Source organism: Myodes glareolus, chromosome 6, assembly GCF_982192425.1.
Source record: "Myodes glareolus chromosome 6, mMyoGla1.1, whole genome shotgun sequence".
NCBI lineage: Eukaryota > Metazoa > Chordata > Mammalia > Rodentia > Cricetidae > Myodes > Myodes glareolus.
This window is the reverse complement of record NC_142031.1, coordinates 81,147,715-81,153,322: the sequence shown is the minus strand read 5'-3', so window position 1 is coordinate 81,153,322 and position 5,608 is coordinate 81,147,715. Positions and strand designations below refer to the sequence as shown.

The window sequence follows — 5,608 nt, the reverse complement described above, 5'->3', positions numbered from 1 at the left end:
GTATTGACCTCAGAATGAAAACCAGGAGATGTGTTACATTAAGGAAGGGGTTTGCTCTTGTTTCCACAGGAGAAGAAAAGCTATAGATATCATCAAAATTAATATAGATAAGCTTTGAAAAGGAGAAGCCTATTGAGAAAAAGAAACAACAGCTCATTCACAGAGGTGACAATCATATAGGTGGTAAGAAAACCTCATAAGGGTTAGGGCAGGGTTCTGTTCTTGTCTTTGCAGGAAAATACATATCTTCAAAAAGTCAAGAGACCCTGGACATTTGGATGTCTAAAGATGAAAAATAACTATTCAGAAATAATCACCAAGCAAAAAGGAATATGACTTATGAGGACAGGTCATCATATATATCATACACGCACACACACACACACACACACACACACACACACACACATACACACACACATACACACACATAGCTGACTTTGGAGTTGAACAATGGTTATTCTTCTCTAAATCCAAGCACGTTGTTAAAGAAATTCAGAGTTTCTGTTCATGTCAGGAACCACCTGGTATGGAACAGAAAGAAGAAACCCTTAAGGAAAAATTTTACTTTTCTCCATACCTCTTTTGTCTATATCATATCTTTCATTGAATATATGTCTGTATAAATAATGCTTAAGTTTTCCACAATGAACAGTAGATTTTCCTTCAGTAATCTTTGGAATTTCCAGGAAAAAGATGGGGTCCCACAACAACAACTCTACTGCTTGATATGATGTCATGATGCTGGTAGTGCTACTATAAGACCAATTTTGTGTACCAGCAGGTCAAGATGGTTCCAACTTGGTTACCTGAAATGATGTACCTTTTTACAATGTTCTGGATAGCACTCCAGATAAGAACTTTGGAACTCAGAGACCATTTGCAATTATATCAGACAATAATCTTGAAACTTAACCATTATTTTAGTTTTATAGACTCCCATAGAAAGAACATAGCCCCTATGACAACTGCAAGTAATTTTAGAAAACGATGGCCCTTCTCCCAACAAAGTTTGTCCTCAGGGTTAAGGACATCATTTAGGGATTGATTATTATTGGTATAAGGTTGGGGGTTGGGGTAGAAATTATGTATGCTCAGAGACCTCTTTGAAAAAAGTAATGGAAAAATTGAATGGGATAATAGGTATATTAGTGTAAGTTTACTCATACTAATAATAATAATAGTGAGTAATAAAGTGAATATTTGTGAGCTACTATTTATGAATAATTTACATTGGCATAGATTCTTGTATATTGAAACAAGTTCAAATTATATTTATTATATTGAATATGCTCCTATTTTGTCAGATTGTGTGGATGCATGTTTCTATCTCTGTTTAAGACATTTTGTATATTGACACAATTTTAAGATATATTTATCATATTGCATTATACATTTCTACCTCTGATCAAGATTCTTATATATTGCTTACATTTTGTTGTCATTGTCCTCATTTACTGCACAGTTGTTCAAAGTTTGTTTAATATTCTAACATGAAATCTTATTTTTTAAGTTATACAGGTATTAAGTATTATAGGCCAATAGTCTTTTATGTTTGTTATACATATAGTTAGACTAATAAGTTTCTTTAGATACATAGAGATTGTATTATGCATAGATAGGTAATCTTCAACCACTTCAAGGAGCTGTAGAACACGACATTTAAATAACAGGGTTTTATACTTTTGAACATCTTCTTGTAAGGAAGTTTTCAGTTTCTTCAATGATTCTAGGCGATTCGGTTCTTTTTCTCTTTCTTCCTCCAGTCTTGCAATCTGTTCATTGAGTTCTTTGTTTTCTTCTGCTAATGACTGCAGCTTGGACACATCTACCTTATACAAATCCTTCAACTTGGACTATAGCTCTGCATTTATCTCTTCAAAGTTGTCAGCACCGGTCATGGAACTCTCATAGCATTTGATGGTGTATTCCAGGAACAACTTATTATGTTTTATACCATCTTCACTGTCTTCTCCCCAAGCCTGCCCATCATCAAATAGAGGTGCTCTTTCTTTCATGGCATGATAAATCTTGATGCAGTCTATCAGCCATACCAAGGCTGCCACGATGTGAGGCCGGGTATGAGGGGCTCCCACTACGTACATGGAGCTCTTGGACAGTGCAAAGGGATACCCAAGGGCTTTGAAAATTCTTGGAACTTCTTCTTCAAATTTCTTGACAAGCAGTTCATATGATGGGCTGCCATAAAGAAAGACAAAGATCTTTAGAAAATCATTAGTTGATGGGGCTTCTAGAGACTTGATGGATACACTATGTACATAACCATTTTTCTGTAAGAAACTCAAAGTACTTTTGAATACATTGCTGAATGAATGCTTTATCCTTAAGTGGTCTTGGATCCTTGATTTTTTTCAGAACTTTTACCAAATATCGAGACTTTTCTTTCAGATGAAGGTTTGTTTGTGCTTGGCTTTTCAAAGGTTGCTCCCCCTTCGGTTTGAGGGGTACGAATAAATTAGCCAAAGACCTAGAGATTGAACAGAAACAAATGTGGAGTGAGGAATTAAAATATGCCAGAGGCAAAGAGGCGACTGAAGCACAATTAGCAGACTACCACAGATTGGCTAGAAAATTAAAACTTATTCCTAAAGGTGCTGAGAACTCCAAAGGCTATGACTTTGAAATCAAGTTTAATCCTGAAGCTGGTGCCAAAAGCCTTGTCCAATACAGGACTCAAGTATATGTACCTCTCAAAGAGCTCTTGGTTGAAAGCAAGGAAGAAATTAGCAAAGCTTTAGATAAAAAGATTGCTCTGGAGGACACTTTAGAGCAACTGAACACCATGAAGACAGAGAGCAGTAGAAATGTGAAGATGCTGAAGGAAGAGGTACAAAAGTTGGATGACCTTTACCAACAAAGTGTTAAGGAGGCTGAGGAACAAGATGAGAAGTGTGTCAGGGAGCTGGAATCCCTGGAGAAACACAAGCACCTACTGGAGAGTGCTGTGAACGAGGGCCTCAGCGAAGCAATGGATGAGCTAGAGGCTGTCAAGCAAGAATACCAACTGCTTCTACAAAGCACAGCTGAAGAAAGGAGAACAGTGAGATGTAACTTACAGCACCTATTAGACACGGTTGCTACACAGGTAGCATCTTTGGAAAAACACCTTGAAAAACAGATTGCAAAAGCAGATAGAGACTATGAAGGATGCATGTCTGAAGACCTCTTGGAAAATATCAAAGAGATTGCTGAGAAGTACAAGAGTAGTGCTGCTCTATTTAAGACTCCGAGTGAATGAAGATAAATTGACGGTGTCTCTCTTGTATCTGGCATATATTAACTCAAAATATTTATATCTTAAAATTGTGGTAACTTAGTAGATTAGCTTTTTAAGTGTAACAGATAGTTAGTAGAGAACATTAATAAAGTGTGGGTTTTCCCTCAAAAAAAAAAATAACAGGGTTCTATTGACGTGAGATACGAGTGCTCTTGGCAGCATTGATCTATTCCTGAGAGAATGTTGAGCACCAAAGACACTCCACTTGAAGATTGTTTTCTTCTTGGCAAAGCTGGCCTTTGGGCAAGGAATTGCCCATGCCTTGACCATTGACAAAATGCATGATGTCCAGACTTGTCAAGCAGGATACAAGAAAAAAGACTACCAAACCTTGCTATAGCACCTGCAGTACAGGATGGTACATAAGCCAGGAACTAGGCTGGAGGTTTAAAAGCATACATACACAGACAGAGATGTGGAGACATAGGTCATCCTTGAAACAAGAATGCCAACTTTATTGTGCTCCAAGGAAGCTTATGTAGGGATCCTTAACTGATAGCCACACCCCAGCTCTTGGGATTTCCAGTTGTAAAACCCACCAGAATACACTCCCCTGCCATCAGAAGCTCATGAGGGTCTCATGCTCAGAGTAGCTGCAGGCACAGGAAAACAAGTTGTTTTGTTCAGTTCACTCCAGCAGGCAAAGGGTCTGAGGCAGGCAAAGAAAATCAAGGGGCTGGGGATCTTCAGCCCCCAACACCTTGCCAGGACAGGGTAAGACAGTTTTGAAAATTTTTTCTGCCTCTGAAAAATGATCTATTAGTTACCCTAGGCCTTAGGCAAAGTTGGTTGCTTCAACAGTGAAAATGTTGGTAGCCGGTTGTCTCTGTCATCTACTGCACATTTTGGAAGCTGCTTGATTGTGCTTCCTGCCTACTCAAGTAATATTATCTCCTTTTTTAGACCTTTGATGGAGTTGAAGATTAATTAATAGTCGTATGATTTAGCCAGGCCATTTCTAATACAAGACTTAGACTCCTTAGGACAGAATAATTATTGACACATTTAGCATATGTTCCTTGCTTATTGTTTATGCTGGTTGTAATTCTAATTTTTAAACTTTATATCTGTTCTTATTGTATATAGTTTTGTATTGGGTTTGAAACTCTCTTATTTAGAAAAAAGTCAGAAATGGTGTAGAACTTCCTTCAGCCAATGGCCTTTGAGAGGCCGATCCAGGTTGAGGCGTGGCCTTGGTGTACCAAAAAGCTATGATCCCACCTACTCGCCCCTTTCTTCCTGTGCTTCACACCTGAATGTTTGACCCCTTTCCTGTTCTGTGTGTTTGTGTGTTTTTTTTAATAAAGAAAAACCTTAATACACCATATTAGGAGCTAGTGTAGGTTTATTTGGTTTGTGTTCCCCCATCTGATGCATTCTGAGGTGTTCTGATTCAGGAGATGAGGAAGTCAGTGACATGCAGCAATCAGCTGAGACAGCTTTCTGGCATGTCCCTTCTTTCCTCTGGGTTGTGTTTGGGTGTTTCCTGTTTCATGGGAAGGAAAGCAACAAGACCAGGATGCAGTGGTAGGGCACCAGGGAGGAGACCAGCCCAGAGGAGAGACCATTGTCAAGATAACAGAATGCCCCTGAGCATTCTGTCATCCTGCCTTCCTGCTCCACTCAACATCAGTCTTCACAGAGTCTGTCTATCTTCTGAGAGCCTGAGAAGATACCAGCATGAGGCCAGGGCGGTGCTGAGGAGTGGAGACTTGAGAACAGAACTGTACGTTTGCAACCTTGGAACCATTTCCCTTTAGTTTACCTGAAGAAGAAAAAGCAAAAGCCCAGCTCTTCTCTAAGGCAGATGTTACACTTTTGAAAGCAGTTGATAGTCCTAGAGGAATAAAAGATTAGCTAATAAGAAAAAAAATTAGCTAGATACTCTAGGAAAAGGAATTCTTTGGGAGAAATACATTGAAACAAACAAGGTAAACCAGAGGAAATAGAATGAACATAATTAAAAAATGAGCTTAGCAATTATCTTTAAAGAGATAAGAGACCACTGAAAAACAAATCAAAGAGAAACAGACACAAAGAGAAGCCAACTAGAGCCGTGGGGTAGCTATAAATAATTTACACAAGGAATTCCATGGATGAGCTGCCTTTCAGAATGTTGACAGCCAAAGAACATGCTAACAGTTTGAGATTCTGAAACAAGAAACTTTGTTAGAAGACCCTGGAGTAGGATATAGACATGTGAGGAGTACAGTAAGCATGTATGGATGGTTGAAGTGGCTATAATATCTTCCTAAGAAGATCACAGAAGGAAAAGGGATTCTGTACTGAAAGGACACCGAGTGCTGCTGA

General features: G+C 38.6%; 2 pseudogenes; one reads left to right on the top strand and one right to left on the bottom strand.

The window, feature by feature from the left end:
- Window positions 1–485: 485 nt before the first annotated feature.
- LOC148121867 (kinetochore protein NDC80 homolog pseudogene) lies at window positions 486–2,473 on the bottom strand (annotated as a pseudogene).
- Window positions 2,474–2,509: 36 nt separating this feature from the next.
- LOC148121866 (kinetochore protein NDC80 homolog pseudogene) lies at window positions 2,510–3,259 on the top strand (annotated as a pseudogene).
- Window positions 3,260–5,608: the final 2,349 nt, after the last annotated feature.